Source organism: Lactuca virosa, chromosome 9, assembly GCF_052849685.1.
Source record: "Lactuca virosa cultivar CGN04683 chromosome 9, Lactuca_virosa_CGN04683_v6, whole genome shotgun sequence".
Classification (NCBI taxonomy): Eukaryota; Viridiplantae; Streptophyta; class Magnoliopsida; order Asterales; family Asteraceae; genus Lactuca; species Lactuca virosa.
Genome location: NC_136434.1, coordinates 228511713 through 228530552, shown reverse-complemented (window position 1 = coordinate 228530552; position 18840 = coordinate 228511713).

Genomic DNA, 18840 nt, shown 5'->3' with positions numbered 1-18840 from the left:
ATCCAATAGCCCAAAGTCTCAACTATCAAATAATTACAAAACAGCCCCTGTACTTTTAATTAATTCCTTTAATCCCCAAATTAATTCCTAATTAATTTCTGATTAAATACTAATTAATAATATGATTCCAAATTATTATATTAATCATATAATATAATAAATAAATCATATTTATGCCCTAATCAACCTCTCTCCTTAACTGTCATCCTGTCTAGTCACCCGTGTGAAGGCAACCCAAAAGGACCATGCTCACAATCGGGTCAAGTACATACCAAAATAGTTATGGACTTAGACACTAATCCAACAGTCTCCCACTTGGATAAGTCTAATAACTATTCTGCGTATGACTTCAGAACCTGATCAGCAATCGTAGCTCTCAAAAGCCGCTGTCAACTCTGATCAGTAACTTGTCCTTTAGATAAGGGATCGCATACTCCTCCACTCTCAAGATATCGTATAGACACGAGACATGGATTTAAATCATTCTCTCTGTCTAAGTATTGTTTCCCGACTTCTGATTCATGACGACTGACAACAGACTACAATTGAACACATCAACTTAGTCCCGGCTTGGCCAAGCGCTTAGGTGTCATCACTAAATCATCGAGGGGCCCACAGATATCGCTTTTATCCCACTTTGGGTAAAAGGAATGGATAAACTTTGACTAAAATGCTTGCTTGCACCTACTAATCGAATCACACACAACAATAAGTTTTATAACACCAAGTTACTGGTGTGTTTACTTATCATCAATGTGCAACCGACCAGCAAATAACAACTCACACGTCTCGGTTTCAAGAATATACAATGTTATCGTCTCACTAATCACCAGTGATAAATCCATGAAGTGATTCAAGTGAGCGTGGGTTTAATCCAATACTTTAATCTTACCAAAGCACTCATGAGCTCTGCAGCAAACTTGTGCTATGTCTAAACACTTTAGACAATCTGCAGACAGATTCATGACAGTCTTCCTTCATACCTACTTCCAACGTATGACCGACTGTGGAGGTTCGAATAACCCAGTTATTCTGGAAGTCAAAACATGCAAAGTGAAACGCAATAATAATATTAATCCTATATGGCCCCAAAACTTTTGAGCGTAAATAAAAACACTTTTATTTAAACACCATATTGATTACTCATTACTCATTGCTTACTGTTTCAGAAAATCAACTTATTACTCGAATTATAACCATAATTGTCCCATGCTCCAAGCATGCACACTTTGGTTTCCTATGGTCCATACTTTGTGAAATAGATCAATTGAAAACTTTTCCAATGAAACTCATTTCACAATCCGCAATCCTTATTATTAGTATAAGAATACCAAATTCTTGCCACTTTTAGAATATGTCAGATTCTAACATTTTATGCAATGATTCTTTCGTAATGTCATAGCACAAAAGTCACCAAGACCCGGCTAATGAAATTACAAGGTATTCTATCAGAAATTGTTACAAGACAATTCCATAGACGTGAAGTCTCACATTCAAAGTACATTCCTTTGAACATGCTTCTCGCATAAAACTTTCTAATCTAGACATATTTCTTAATATCCAACTCCCATTAATGGAAACATTTCCATATTTGCCATATGACAACTCATTCTTAATAGAATCTTATCTATTCATAATAATGTCAATATAGTCCATCCAGTACTATACTTCCAACTACTCACAAGAGACAAATCCTCAGTAAACCTCAGATCATCCTTTGATAGTTGTTTAATTATTTTAGTCAAAACCAGTTCTAGTCCCTTTTCCCTCTTAATGCCCTAGGCATTTGGAAAATTTTAGAATGGTCGAATATTATAGCATATGCAATCGATCCTATACCCGAAGCGTATTGGACACGATGCATAATGTCTCACATAAAGACATGATACTTCATCATCCTTCTGCCATAATATTTTATGTGCCCTGTTCCCACAATTCGAACTATGAAGAGGGATGCCGTAATCCTAATCGAATTTTGAGAATGCACTATGTATCCTTGACTAAATTTATTAACATTTCTCGATCTAAGCTTTAGAATTTTGAAACGAAGTATAATATTCTCTCCCTTAATTATAGCAAAACAAATTTTCAACCCTTGCAACTTTGCAAAATGAATCTTTGTTTTCTATAATTAATATTGCTAACTTGCAATACTTACCATAATAATCATGCTCTCATTAACATGACGATTATTTTCTTACCAGCATAACACTTATGCTCCCACTAGCTTTGACATGTATTCAGAAAACAATTGAACTTCTAGAAAACAATGCTTATTGAATTCCTTAAGTTCATATTTCTAATACCTAATGCTTTGATAAGCCTTTATCTAAGCTTTTTAAGCTCATACACCTTTGCCTTAGATAGCTCACATGTGTGTCTAAACAATTCAGAATTTATGTTACTAAGTCCCAAATGTTCAGATCAATTGCCAAATCTCACAATTCGAACTATGAAAAGGGATGCCGTAATCATAATCGAATTTGAGAATACAATTTTCACAATTGCTATCTTCTTAAAATCTCTCTTAGTGAAAACATTTCCTCACAATCATTTTCATGAAGGAGGAAAACCTTATGACACTTAGATTTTATGATGTATGTGTTCCTATCCATGTGAATTTGTCAAAACGAAAAGTTTGCGACAAATCCAAAACCATATGGACTGAACTTGTTCAATCGTGATTTCTTGCCTCATGGTAACATGAATACCCACCATGTCTTCCAAGAAACTCATCCTTTCATATCAATGTACTTTCCATTGATCAAGGTGCTTTGTCTTTATGCATTCAAATGAGAACTCATAGAACTCACACGCATAATTAACTCAATTGGAATGGCACAGAAAAAGAGTATGTCATCCACGATAGGCTTTAAACCTCAAGTCGTGTGCTAGTGATGATCAACTAGGTTTACTCTTGATTTGTTCTTGAAACTTTTCAAGACCATTAAGACTCCCACTGACTCCTTGACATATAAGATTCTCTTGTCAAGAAACATTTCTTGACAAACAAATATTCAAGAGTTAGTGTAGCCTTTTGTCAAGTTTAACACTTTACACAATCGGTCCTGGTTGGTCTTTGTCTTATCCAAGACATCACAACTTACCAATTTCAAATGTGCAAGAATAAGAAAACTTTTCAAATTCCACATTTGTCGAGTGTTATAAACCTACTTAAGACTTGTCACTCATGTCAGAATCTTGACTCTAAGACTTGATATTGGAACGAAGTATGATTGACTTCTTGATTTAACCATTTCTACAATTCTCGATTCCTCTTCTTATACATGCAATTGCACTAAGACTCACTTAGAGGATCAATTGAGATATGGTTCTTAATCATTAAGACTTATCATAAAACACAATAAAAGGTACTCTCCCTTCTTCTTAGAATAGAGAAACTTTTATCTTTCTGCCTACTTGATTCTTCTTATTCGTTCTGCTATTGATTGAAACTCTTTCAATCAACTCAGAATTATACTTAATCTTATAAGTATAATCATATTTACTAACCTTTAGTAAATCATGACGAATATCTTTCTCACTCTTGTGGTGGACTTGATCAACGCACAACCTAGTGTACTCGATCTCCTGGTCCTTCTCTTGACACTTTGCCAAAGAATTAGTCTAATTTCCAAAATATGAAGTTTCTCATTCATCACGCAACCAAGTTGTATGATTCCAAGTTTCTGTCCAATTGAAACTTGGGCGATGAGAACCTTCCTTTATTTGGCAAATCCTCGACATTTCACAAATAACATAATCAAGAATCACATCCAATTCAACATTGCTAAAATTAGAAATACATAAACATCCATTTTCACATATGCCATTGCAAGGATAAATAAATAGGACGAAATCAAAATTCATTTTATTGCGGAAAAACTTGTCCTTACAATGCAATTCAAATGAAAACTATGCTATTTCAATTTCTAAGCAATCTATTCTAACTCTAAAGTAGTAGCTCAAAAATCCGATCTTCAAGCAATACGATCGAAATCCATTTCTTCACGATCAGATTCAGCTTACTTCTTCCCTTAAGTTTCCTCTCTTTTCTTCGATCCTACAAAACATCAAAATGTAATCTTATCACATCATGTATTGAAAATCAAAGAATAGGAACTTATAGAGTTAATTATTGGATATTACCTGAAGTAGAGCCATACGTCTTGACTCTCCTATCTCTTAGATCTCTCAGGTAGACAGGGCAGCTTTGTCTCCAATGCCCCTTCTCTTGGCAGTAGAAGCAGATGGACTCTTTTGGAATGGCACAAGGAACTATCTCAGAATTTACCTTTTCTGGATTTCCAATGTCACTATTTTCAATGTCCATTGAAGTTTGGGAGTTTGATTTGCCAGACAAATTTGCTCGATCAGCACGCCAAATCATTTCTGATTCAGCAGCTATAAGCAAATAGGTCAAATCAATGAGGGTTACGTCATGGTCCATCATATAGTACTCTCTAACGAACTCACTATATGATTCAGGAAGTGACTGAAGAACCCAGTCAACAGCCAACATTTCTGAGATATCGACACCCATCATCCTTAACCTATTAATGTGTGACTTCATCTCTAAGATGTGTGCACACACAGGTTTCCCATCTTCGTGTTTACTTGCCAATAGGGCTTGAGTGAGCTTGAACTTTTCAAGACTTTGAACTTGTGGGTTAGGGAGAATAATTGGAGGAGGTGGAGGAAGTGAAGCATGACTCTCATTTCCTTGATCGTATCGTGGAACGTCATCTTCATTTGGAAAGCTTGTTCCAAGAGACTTGGGAAGACCATTGTAAGATTTAGACATCTACAAAACGGGAGAAAATTCAAGTTAGTTGATAAGAATCCTTGATGTAACACCCAAATGAAACATCAAGGCTAGGATCCAACACAACATTCTACAACCTAGAAGAGGGATGTCGTAATCTAGTTGCAGAATATTTGAAGGTAGGTAAATGACGATTTACCAATTCCTACCATGGAAAACGAAAAAGAAATTTAAGTTTTAAATGAATTGAAACTCCTAGATCTTTTGAGATTCATTGAACTTTTCAATGACATGTTTAATCTCGATTATGCCCTTCTATTTGTGACTGGGATGCCGAGGATCACAAACAAGGTGTGAATAACCATACGAATCACATGGTGCACCCAATTGCTACTATCACCTAATCAATGTGCCGGTTAGCCACACACGCTCCATTGATCTATGATAAACATCGAGCCACCCATCGCCACCAATGTCAATCCCAAATTAGTGTGCCGGTTAACCACACACGCTCCACTAACGTTTGACAAGGGTACGAAGTGTAATTCCATGGATTAGCATGCAAATTCACATTTTGCCCTAAAGTAACTAGAATTTGGGAATTTGTAAAAGCATGTAGTTACTTTGTACTTCATTATACTTATAATGGAAGGTTTCGTCCTATCCTACCCGTTCGGCTAACGACCCTCCACTAGTCAAGAGTGTGGTGGGTAAGAGTGGATACCCATTCAATCGCCATTTTATAGGCAATTTCCTTAAACACCCATTATAGACCAGCTTCGTGAATGAGGCCTACTAACGGTAAGACTGACTGTTTACTTATACATATATAATATTAGACTTTTAATGTCATATATATAGTATAGGGTGTATTTTACACTTTTAAAATACTAGGTGGTTTTATTAACTTTCTCTTTTAATTAAACTTTTAATTAACTTAACAAAACCATAAGGGTGTAATTTGAACTTTTTCAAAATACGAGGGTTTTAGAATTTAACATTTCAAAATTAAACTTTTAATCAACTTTTAAATTCCAAAACTTGAGGGCAAGTTTTGAACTTTTCAAAACAATTTGGTTTAAAAATTTTTTGAAAAATTAAAACCTTTTAATCTTAAATATTAAAATTTGATTTAATAATTATCCAAAATTAACCAATTAATTTGAATTATTAAATCTTGGAGGATATCTATTAAATTAAACAATTAATTTAACCTAATCCCTTAAATCCCCTAAGATTTGAAAATTTATGGAATGAGATAATCCATAAGATCTTTAATTATATATTTAAGGAATCAAGGATAATTACAAGATATGGCATTATCCAAATCCCTAAAATTTGGGAATCCTATCTAGGGGACAAGGCAAATTTCGAAATTCTAGGGTTAGACAACCCTAAAATCGAAATCTTGGGGCCAAAGGAAAGGGTTTAGGAAACCCTACCAAAATTTCGAAATCTAGGGTTTAGAAACCCTAATTTCGAAAATCAAGCCTCCAGGGTTTATGAGCCATAAACCCTAATTGTCATATTCATACATTTGTATCAAATCTAATTGAAAACAAAAACCTAAGGCTCTGATACCACTGATGGGTTTTATACAAACAATCCTATGTGTGCATGCAACCCTAGAGTTGGATCTATGTTATCACTATTAGTTATACAACTTTATGAACACAAAAGAACCCTAGCATGCATCTACTATTTTCGAAATTGACATAGGAGAATAGAATACATACCTTTTGTTGTTATGTAGTAATAACAACTAGTTCCTTGAGTTTCCTTAGCTCTTGAAAGCAAGTACCACAAGTGTAGTACCTCTAATGGCTCACAAACACACTAGGTGAAAGGATGAATATGGGAGAGAGGAGAGAAGGGTATCTTGCTCTAAAATTCGTCCCTTTTAGGGTTTTCCCAAGGAGTGGTCGAATTCTAGTGCCTTAGGGTGCTATTTATACTTGAGGCTAGCTAGGGTTTCAAGGTGGAAACCCTAATCCCTTAGCTTAGGGCCTAAGCAAGTCCATGGACTCCTTTCCTTAAGCCCTTGGACGAAAACTCCTAGATCCTTCTAGGATTTTCGTTCAAGCCTTAATAAAGGTAATCCAATAGCCCAAAGTCTCAACTATCAAATAATTACAAAACAGCCCTTGTACTTTTAATTAATTCCTTTAATCCCGAAATTAATTCCTAATTAATTTCTGATTAAATACTAATTAATAATATGATTCCAAATTATTATATTAATCATATAATATAATAAATAAATCATATTTATGCCCTAATCAACCTCTCTCCTCAACTGTCATCATGTCTAGTCACCCGTGTGAAGGCAACCCAAAAGGACCATGCTCACAATCGGGTCAAGTACATACCAAAATGTCTAGACCAGACATCTTTTTGGGAGATATTCAAGATAGTTGATTTAAAGTCCTTAATATGACACCCAATATGAAATATTAAGGCTAGGACCCAACAAACTATTTTATAACTTAAAAGAGGGATGTCGTAATCCAAGCTATAAAATATTTGAAGGTAGGTGAATGACGATTCACCAATTTCCACCATGAAAAACGAAATAATTTATTAGGTTTTAATTGGATTTGAAAGTCCTAGATCTTTGAGATTCATTGAACTGTTCAAAGGCATGTTTCAATCTCGAGTGTGCCCTTCAGGTTTTGTGACTGGGATGCCGAGGATCACAAAACAAGGTGTGAATAACCATGCAAATATACTTGGTACCCTTAATATTTACCCCTTAATCAGTGTGCCGGTTAACCACACACGCTCCACCGATACTATGATAAATATTAAGTTACCCTTTGCCTACCTTGTTAAGTCCAGGTTAGTGTGCCGGTTAACCACACACGCTCCACTAACGACTTAAGCAAAGTGCAAAGTGTAATTTCATGGGTTAGCACCAAATTCACATTTTCCTAAGTAACTAAGATTGGGTATTAATAAGAGTTTAGTTACTTAGTATTTATCATTAATACTTTTAATGAAAGGAGAATTATAGTCCTTGTCCTACCCGTTCGGCTAACGACCCTCCACCAGTCAAGGAAGCGGTGGGTGAGAGTGGACACTCATTAAACTGCCATTTTATAGGCAGTAACCTTATACCCCCCTTATAGACCGGCTTCGTGAATGAGGCCTACTAACGGTAAGACTGACTTTACTCTTATACATATATATAAATATTATTAACTTATAATATTATAAAGTATAGGGGTTGAATTTTAACTTTTAAAATTCTAAGGGCTAACTTGGAATTAAAGTATTCATAAGTGAAAACTTTTCAAATTCCAAAACTTGAGGGCAAGTTTTGAAACTATTCAAAACTAATTAATTCCATAACTTATGAGTTTAAAGTAGTTTTAATTAAAAAAAAACTCTTCAAGTTCCATAACTTGAGGACAAGTTATGGAAGACTTTAAACTAATTAATAAAAAAATAACTTTTTTTTATTGTAACTTATGGAACTAATTAAGGTTACACTTTTTTTTTAATTTAATGAAGAGACTCTTGAACCTCCATAACTTGAGGACAAGTTATGGAGTCATAAAACCATTTAATTAGAACTAGACTCTTCATTTTGTAACCTTTGCCAACTTTTATGAGTTTTATGATTCTTAAATGTGACTTTTCATATAACTTGAGGACAAGTTACAAAAACACACTTTGGAATCAACTCTTAGATTAAAATGGATTGAAAACAACTCTTTCACACAACTTTTCTATTAATCTAAGAACCTCATAAGAACAAGATAATTCAAATCATCAATCTTCAAGAAATTAGCATGAACATACAAACTAATACAAATCTTGAAATTATGACAATTATCTTAGAAATTGGATTAGCATGAACATTACCACATCAAAAACAAGTTTACAAAAACATCTTAGGGTAATGTTCCTAGTCCAATTCCAGCCAAAACAATCGAATATATGCATCCAACTCGATTTTTCAGCTACTTTTGCAAGTATAACAAGAAAACAAGCCTAAGTTCTGATACCACTGTTGGGTTATGAGCATTCTAACACTCCTAAGTGTACATACAACCCTAAATACCTTGGATCTATGTTTTCTCTATTATACATACAATTATGAACATCCAAGGTATTATCCTAATCTAGCATACAAAATAATAAATATAACAAGATAGAATACATACCTCTTTGATGTAGAATGTCTTCATGAAGCTTGAGTGCCTAGTGCCCCAAGTGTGACACCTCAAATGGTTCACACAACACCAAATACACTTGGAATAACTTGAGAGAAACTTGAACACTCCTTGAAATCGTCTAGCCCTCACACTCACACATTAGTGCACGATTTCTTGAGCCATGGGATTCTTTTATATGGTGGCTATTAGGGTTACAACATGTAACTCATAACTTTACCCATTCCTTATGCTCCATGGATTTTAACCTCCATGGAGTATCCATGGGTCACCCCATGGACTTAGTCTAACATAAGGAATCTTGGATCACAAGCCCACATATATCAGAATGAATGATTTACACAATCAACCCATATATTTAATTAGTCTCCTTTTAATCACTTAATTAATTCCAAATTAATTCTTGATCAATAATAATTAAATAACCTTATTAATATATTAGAACTTATAATATATTAACCAACCTTAAGTGTTATTTCTCTCATTATAGTCTATCCAAATGCATGATGCCATGCAACCCAAATGGACCATGCCGGGTCGGGTCAAGTCTTACCAATTATAGTTATGGACTTAGACATTAATCCAACAGAAGTTGCATTTGCCACACTTGGGGAGATTTCCCGAGTACTTCTTGGAAGCATTTGGCGTGGATGAGGCTGGAGCATGTGGTGTGCTGGTAGCTTGAGTTGCAGCATGGACAGACACCGTTTGTTGCTTCTTATACGATTTCGAGTTTTGCTTTCCTTTTAGCTTGTTGTTTTTCCCCTTCTTGTTCTCTTCTTCCTTCTTAACCTCCGCTTCCACTGTTTTGGCACCCTTCTTATTGCCATGATCATACAGTTTCTTGGCCAGTCTCTTGGCGTTGTCAAACGTCCCAGGGTTTGCCGCAATGACATTCCCTTGGATAGGTGCAGTCAATCCCCAGATAAACCTCTCAATCTTTTTCCCTTCTGATGTGATCATTCCGGGACACAGAAGAGATAGCTCACTAAACCGGGATATGTATGCGTCGATATTGGACTTTTGAATCGTGAGGTTCCACAACTCTTGTTCCATCTTCTGAATCTCACCTCTAGGACAGTATTCTGCTAACATCATCTCCTTCAGCTCTTCCCATGGCATCGCGTTCGCCACTGGGAGTGTCATGGCCTCTACGTGGCCATTCCACCAGGAGAGGGCTTGGTCAATGAACGTTCAGGCTGCGAACTTGACCTTACACTCATCCGAACACCCGCAGATTTCGAAGACCGATTCTACTTTCTCGATCCACCGCTTCAGGGCTATGACGCCTCCTGTCCCATTAAAGGTCCGAGGTTTGGCGTTGGTGAAATCCTTGTAGGTGCATGGTCGTGCGGCTCCGTGGTTTGTCCCTTGATTTGTGCTTCCGGCTCCCTGACCGTTGCCTTCTCTGTTGTTTCCATTGCGAATCTGTGCAAGTGTTGCAGTGACCGCAGCGGACACTGCTGCCTGGAATGCAACCGAGTTTATTTCCGGCGGGGTTGGTGTTGCATCGTTTCCACAGTTGGGTCTTTAAGGCATCTTTCTATCATGGAACGGAAAGATGTTGAGTGCCTATGGTTTTTGCGAGTTTGGGATCCCATAGACTAGGCGTATAGTGTGTGTATTTAAGTAATTGCATGCATTAACATAAAACAAGAAGGTAAAACACATAGCAGATAACAATGTCATGATAAAACATAAAGCATTTTCATTAATACTAATAGTTTTGATACATGAAAATTTGCCAAAAGGCATACAGTACATAGAACTATAAAAAATTCGGCAGCATGACGACCCTATGAGTAGTGTAATCACTTAAACATAGAGTCGATAGTACATAGCATAGATCACATAACATAATACTGACGAAAGATACGGCTGGTCCTAGTCATGGTGGGATGTGTCAGGGGGTGGTGCTGAGGAAGTGGATGCTCCCTGAAGGCGAGCCACCTGTCGCTCCGCGTCTCGAAGTCGAGTCTCCCACCTCACCTGCCTTGTAGCACCTGGTTCTTGGTACGTATTCTTTTTAGTAGTTCTTTAAATATTTTGCATTTTTGGCCTTGGACTCGGCGAGTTGAAGGACCAACTCGCCGAGTAGAAGCGAGAGGGGACGCGGGACTTAAGCAATGGACTCGGCGAGTCGGGTCCCGGACTTGGGGAGTAGACCCTGTCTGGACAAAAACCATAATCCGAGGGTTTGCACCCTATTTAAACACTTTAACTCGGCCTCCTTCGTCCCATTTGCTCCCAGAAGACCCCCATAGCAAACCCTATCCGTTATTGAAGCAATCTAAGGCATTTGGAGTGACTTTGGTGCTTTTGTGATCCAAGGAGGGAAGGAAAAGCTTGAAGGAACAAGAGGAGGCTAAAGGGATCCGAGTTTGTGCACCATTTTCAGCTCATTGAAGGTAAAAAGTTTGTACCTTGCTCTTCCATTTGATAGATCCCATTTTGTGAAATTTTAGGGCTTTTCTAAGCCATTTTGGTCACCAACCATGATTGCAAGCATGGTTAGGGGTTGAAGTTTCAGATCTAGGTCCTTGGAGGGGTTACAAGGCAGAAAGGAGTGGCTTTTGGCACTCAAGGAAGGCCCCATGCATTGTAGGAGCCATTTTAGGGCCTTTAGGCTCAAAAGTCCCATGCATGCACGTAAAGTTCGTAACTTTACGTGCTAGAACGGTCCTAGGAGCCTAGATCTACCTTTTGGGCAAGTGTTGTACACCAGAAATCGAGAAAATGAGACTTGGACATACTCGACTCGGCGAGTCGTTCTTGGGACTCGGCGAGTCCGAGGCTTGACTCCCTTTTCTGTTTTGGGTCAAGGACCCAGTTGAGTGTGGGAAGGTTTCAGGGAGGTCCCGGGGAGTGACCCAACGTTCTGGACTAAGCCATGGTTCTGGAATTCATGGGACTCGGCGAGTGCATGAACAGACTCGGCGAGTCCAAGGAAATCTTCTTAAGATTGAAGATGAACTCGACGAGTTGTTCATACAACTCGGCGAGTCAAGGACAGGACCTGTTCATCAGTTGAAGATGAACTCGACGAGTTGTTCATACAACTCGGCGAGTCGGATGAAGATTCAATAGATGTTCAATTAGAAGGAAAACTCGTCGAGTCATCGCCTAACTCGACGAGTAGAGACGAGTATAAGGTCAAATAGAAGGATAGGGACTCGGCGAGTTGGCGAACCAACTCGGCGAGTCAGGTCAACTGGAAGTTGACTTTGACTTTGACTTTGACTTGGTCAGGGGTAAAATGGTCATTTTACCCTAAAAGCAGTTGGCAGTGTATGACTAAGTGTTTTGTGGGAATTATAGCCGGAGGATTTCCGGAGCAGCAGCAGTAGCAGTCAGAGGATTTTCCCGCACAGATCAGTAGCTACTACGAGGTGAGTTACCTTCCAGTAGCAGTGGGTCTACGGCCACAATGTCGGCCCACCAGTAGGAGTTGTATGTTAGGTGATTGTCTTTGTGATATCATCTAGTTTTGCTACTACCTGATATGTTATATGCTGGCATGATATGTTATATGTGATAGTAGTAGAGTTCGGTTGTTAGGACCGAAGGGTAGATCAGACACCCCAGATATGTCTGACAGCATGTGATGATATGTTTATATGCTGGCATGCTATGTTATATGTGATAGTGGTAGTAGGAGGGGAATAGCCCCAAGTTCGGTTGTTAGGACCAACGGGTAGGTCAGCACCCCAGAATGGCTTGACATGGGTAGGTCAGCACCCCAGAATGGCTTGACACGGGTAGGTCGGCACCCTAGAATGGTCGTATCGGGTAGGTCGGGCACCCCAGAATTGCTTGACAGTATGTATGCTATGTGTTTGTATGGTATGTGGTACAATGGCGGAACTCACTAAGCTTCGTGCTTACAGTTACAGTTTTGTTTTCAGGTACCTCTTCATCGAAAGGGAAGGAGCTGGCGCGGTAGCGGCACATCATACACGCACAATGTTTTCCGCACCATGAGTTATTCTGGGATTTTGTACTCTGACATTATGGTTGTTTTTATGTTTTGGTTTTCAGACACGAAATATGTTTATGAAATGATATGATCAAACGATGTTTATTCACAAATGTTTTCCGAAGTATTGATTTAAAAATGAAATTTTTGGACGTGAAATTTGGGATGTTACAAGTTGGTATCAGAGCCCTGGTTTGAGGGATTCGGACGCACCTTCGGGAGTGTCTGGACTCAAATCGAGGGACTAAAGGGATTTTTACAAAATAAAATGATTTTCTAAAAGTTAAGATAAAGAGTTTGGAAAAGAGCAAAGTGTGTGATGTTCGCGACCGGCCGAGCTCAAGTAAGTATTCCCCAAAGTACCCATACAAGTTTATGATATGATTACCAGTCTCAGTTTCAGTAGAACTGCATGCTAGCTTAGGGCTAAGGATCTAGGAAGGATGCCTTATGTGCCTGCTATATGTGTACCAGCTTATTGAGAACTGCATGCTATTACAGATTAGTCGGTATGATAGCCAGAGTAGTATATACTTGATTATGTGTACTCAATGCCCGAATGCTGCTTGCTTTGTGCTTTTAGAAGTTCTAGTTGTCTTTCACTAACTAGTAAACGAATATGTTAAGTTACATATTGCAAGGACTAAAAAATTTCAGAAGGTTGGGTCTAGCTCTATTTCGCAGCTCTTGTTTGAGTCCAACCGTTGTAGGGTAGGACCTCTCATTCGAAGAATTATCTAGTCTGAGTAATATGTAATAGTATTCGCGAGCTAGTTAGGGGAAGAAAGCAGGGACTTCTTATGCAGCTGATGGCGGAGAGTGGGTTGGTGATTACCTAGGGCAAGCCTAGGATGAGATTAGCATGAGATCAGCAGTAGTAGTAGAAGGGACTAGGTGGAGTCAAGGCGATTCTTGAGGAAAGTACGGATAGATGTGGAAGGTAGTATGGGCCCGTACTACTGAAAGCAGAGGATCCATACTTGAATCGAGGAGGCTAAGGCAAGACCAGGGAACTTGTAGTAGATGTGATCCCTTTAGAGGTATCAGTATCACTAATGGTTGCCTGTATGTATTGCAGAATGGTGGTACTACGTCCGAGGCCAACAGTTGGCAGTTCAGGAGAGGGATCGGGTTCGGGATCAGGTTCCGAGCCAGTAGATGAGAGGCTACGCGAGTTCATTGCATCAGAGATCACCAGAGGCATCCTTGAGTCGACCCCCCATCATTTTCGGGTCGATCAAGGAAGGGATAGTTGAGCTGATGGAGGACCGCCTTAGGGCATTCAGGAGTGACATGGCATCTGGCCAGTCAGGATCTCGCACGCTGTCCTTTAAGGACTTCAGGGGCAGTGGTGCGCCAGATTTCCATGGGGCGAAGGACCCCATTGCTGCCAAACGATGGATTGCAGACATTGAGTCTACACAGTTGACTAGCTTCTGCCCTGAGGGGTCGAAGGTACGATTTGCAGCAGGATGTCTGAGGGACCGGGCCAGAGATTGGTGGGAGTCGGTTGGTGACTCTCTGGGAGCCTCGGCGGTTGAGGCTATGACATGGTCGGACTTTGTGACTCGGTTCAGAGCGGAGTTTGCACCAGCAGTGGAGCTCCAGCAGTTGGCGAGGGAGTTCTTAGATATGAGACAGTCTACTGAGACTGTGGCGGAGATCATCGCCAAGTTCCGGGAGAGGGCGTTGCTAGTGCCCCAGTATGCGGGAGATGAGGACATGAGGAGGACCTGCTACCATGACATGCTGCGATCTGACATTCGGGAGCATGTTAGTTTTTCAGCTTGCCCTACCCTGGATTCCATGATTGCCAGGGCAAGGGAGAGGGAGATTGATCTGGAGCACATCCGGAAGAGGAAGGTAGAGGAGGGGCAGGTGACTGGGGCTTCGGGGAAGAAGCCCAGGGGATCAGATGGTAGGCCGAAAGGCCAGTCAGGACAGGGCCGCTGCACGAAATGCGGCAGGACGCACGAGGGAGCATGTAGGATGGGATCGTCGGGCTGCTACAAATGCGGCAAGACGGGGCATTTCAACAGGGATTGTACCGCCCCTGCACCCACTTTTCAGACATCAGAGTTGCTGTGTTTCCACTGCAACCAGAGGGGCCACAAGAAGGCCAATTGCCCCCAGTTGACAGCAGCAGCAGCGCCAGTGAAGGCACCAGCTCCAGCGACCCTGCGGATTACAGATGGCCGGCAGGACAAGGCAGAGGCTCCAGTGGTGAGGAGTCGGGCATTTCAGTTGACTGCTGAGGAGGCACGCGCTGCACCCGATGTGGTGACAGGTATGACTTCTTATTTATACTTTATGATTCGCTGCTGTGATTTTGGTTATGTGATGAATGTGCCCTATTTAGGATCGTTCCATGTGAACGGGATCCCAGTGCAGGTATTGTTTGATTCGGGTACTACCCGATCATTTGTCTCTCTTGCGCTTAGCAAGAAGTTTCCTGAGCCTTCGGGCATGTTGGATTGCCCTTTAGAGGTAGAGATTGCTGATGACCGATCGGTGCGAGCATCAGCGGTATTCCGAGATTGTGTGTTGCGGTTATTCGAGGAGCGCTACTTGGTAGACTTGGTTCCTATTCCGTTGAGAGGGAACAAGGTGATTATCGGTATGGATTGGCTAAGCCCCAATGGGGCAGTGATCGACTGCGCGCAGCAGTTGGTGCGGATCAGGACCCCAAGTGGGGGAGAGCTGGTGATTCAGGGCGAGAGGCCACAACGAGGACCAGCTTTATGTTCGGCGGCGAGGGCTAGGCGTTACCTTCAGCAGGGTTGCGCAGGATATGTCGCCTATGTCATGGACACCCGAGAGGCGGGTAAGACGTCAGTGAGCGATGTTCCGGTAGTGCGAGACTACGCAGATCTGTTCCCGGAGGAGCTTCCTGGGATTCCCCCGGAGCGTCAGGTGGAGTTCAGGATCGATTTGGTTCCTGGTGCGGCCCCGATTGCCAAGGCGTCATACCGGTTAGCTCCTCCCGAGATGCAGGAGTTGTCTACGCAGCTGCAGGAGCTGCTAGACAAGGGATTTATCAGGCCGAGTAGTTCACCTTGGGGATCCCCGATCCTGTTTGTCAAGAAGAAGGATGGGTCGCATCGTATGTGCATAGACTACCGGGAGCGGAACAAGGTAACGGTGAAGAACCGTTACCCACTCCCGAGGATTGACGACCTCTTTCACCAGCTGCAGGGAGCATCTTGGTTTTCCAAGATTGATTTGCGCTCAGGTTACCATCAGATGAGGGTCAGAGAGGAGGATGTGCAGAAGACAGCGTTTCGGACTCGCTATGGTCATTACGAGTGCGTGGTGATGCCCTTCGGGCTCACCAATGCTCCTGCTGCGTTCATGGATCTCATGAACCGCGTATGTAGACCGATGCTGTATCGGTCCGTGATAGTATTTATTGACGACATCTTGGTCTATTCCAAGACGCAGGAGCAACATGAGGAGCATCTGCGAGAGGTTTTGGATACTCTGAGGAGAGAGAGCTTGTACGCCAAGTTCTCCAAGTGTGAGTTCTGGTTGCGCGAGGTGCAGTTTCTTGGGAACCTTGTCAATCAGAACGGGATTCTGGTCGACCCGGCCAAGGTGGAGGCCGTGATGAGGTGGGAGGTTCCGAAGTCTCCATCTGAGATTTGGAGTTTCCTGGGATTAGCCGGCTACTATCGGAGATTCATCCAGGATTTCTCCAAGATAGTCGTGCCCTTGACTCGGCTTACGAAGAAGATCGTAGTCTTTCGTTGGGGGCCTGAACAGCAGGCAGCGTTTGAGACACTAAGGCAGAGGTTATGCGAGGCGCCGATCTTGGCCCTGCCAGAGGGCGTAGAGGATTTTGTGGTATACTGCGATGCGTCTATTTCGGGTTTAGGCGCGGTTTTGATGCAGAGAGGGCACGTTATTGCCTACGCTTCGAGGCAGCTGAAGCCTCACGAGGCGAATTACCCGACACATGATTTGGAGTTGGGGGCCGTTGTATTCGCCCTCAAGATTTGGCGTCATTACCTTTATGGGGTTCGTTGTACCATTTACACGGACCACAAGAGTCTGAGGTATCTCATGGATCAGCCAAATCTGAACATGAGGCAGCGTCGGTGGTTGGACGTGGTGAAGGATTATGATTGCGAGATCCTCTACCACCCGGGGAAGGCCAACGTGGTGGCTGATGCGCTTAGCCGCAAGGCGGCGCCGATCATAGATATCTGCATGCGGATGACAGTAGTGATCCCGTTATTAGAGCAGATCTGAGAGGCCCAGCAGGAGGCTATGAAGGAGGAACATCGGAAGAGTGAGCGTATAGTGGGTCAGGTTTCCTCCTTCGACTATGACAGCAGGGGATTATTGACATTACACCGCAGGGTGTGGGTTCCATACCTCGGAGGCGTGCGCCAGGTTCTGATGGAGGAGGCGCACAAATCCCGATTCTCCATTCATCCCGGGGCGACGAAGATGTATAGGGATCTTCGTCTTGATTATTGGTGGCCCTGCATTAAGCGAGATGTAGCATGGTATGTGGAGCGGTGCCTGACGTGCAGGAGGGTCAAGGCTGAGCACCAGAGGCCACACGGCAAGATGCGACCGTTGGATATTCCCCTGTGGAAGTGGGAAGATATTACTATGGATTTCATCACCAAGCTTCCCAGGACCGCGCGGGGAGTGGATTCCATATGGGTCATCGTGGATCGGTTGACCAAGAGTGCCAATTTTATACCGATCCAGGAGAGCATATCGGCCGAAAAGCTGGCCGATATTTATATTCGAGAGGTGGTGGCTCGTCACGGGGTGTCGGTCTCCGTGATTTCTGACAGGGATGTTCGGTTCACTTCCAGATTTTGGAAGAAATTCCACGACGAGTTGGGTACTCGTCTGCATTTCAGCACCGCCTTTCACCCTCAGACAGATGGTCAGAGCGAGCGGACCATCCAGACTCTGGAGGATATGCTGCGAGCATGCGTGTTAGACTTCGGAGGTAGTTGGGATACCTACCTTCCATTGGCTGAGTTCTCCTACAACAACAGCTACCACGCGAGTATTGATCGTCCTCCCTTTGAGATGTTATACGGGAGGAGGTGCAGGACCCCGATATGCTGGGGTGAGGTTGGCTAAAGGGTCATGGGTAGCACCGAAGTGGTGCTCAAGGCGACAGAGAAGATTCAGCAGGTCCGGAGCAGGCTTCAGACTGCTTAGAGTCGGCAGAAAAGCTATGCCGATAAGCGTCGATCAGACCGGGAGTTCCAGGTCGGGGATATGGTTCTCCTGAAAGTGTCGCCTTGGAAAGGCGTCATTCGATTCAGGAAGCGGGGCAAGTTGGGCACAAGGTACATTGGACCATTCAGGGTCGTAGCCTGGGTGGGCAAGGTGGCGTACAGGCTGGATCTGCCAGCCGAACTCAGTCAGATCCACAATACTTTCCACGTCTCCTAGCTGCGGAAGTGCCTGGTGGACGACTCAGCAGTGGTACCCTTGGAGGACATTCAGGTTGATGACAGCCTGAATTACATCGAGTGGCCTGTAGCGATCCTTGACCGGAAGTCGAAGGATCTGAGGAACAAAAGAGTGGAACTCATGAAGGTGCAATGGCGGCACCGGAAGGGGTCGGAGTGGACTTGGGAGCCGATAGACGAGATGATGGAGCATTACCCCGAGCTGTTTCAGGAACGAGCAGCAGACTTCGAGGACGAAGTCTAAAATAAGTGGGGGAGATTTGTAGCACCTGGTTCTTGGTACGTATTCTTTTTAGTAGTTCTTTAAATATTTTGCATTTTTGGCCTTGGACTCGGCGAGTTGAAGGACCAACTCGCCGAGTAGAAGCGAGAGGGGACGCGAGACTTAAGCGATGGACTCGGCGAGTCGGGTCCCGGACTCGGCGAGTAGACCCTGTCTGGACAAAAACCCTAATCCGAGGGTTTGCACCCTAT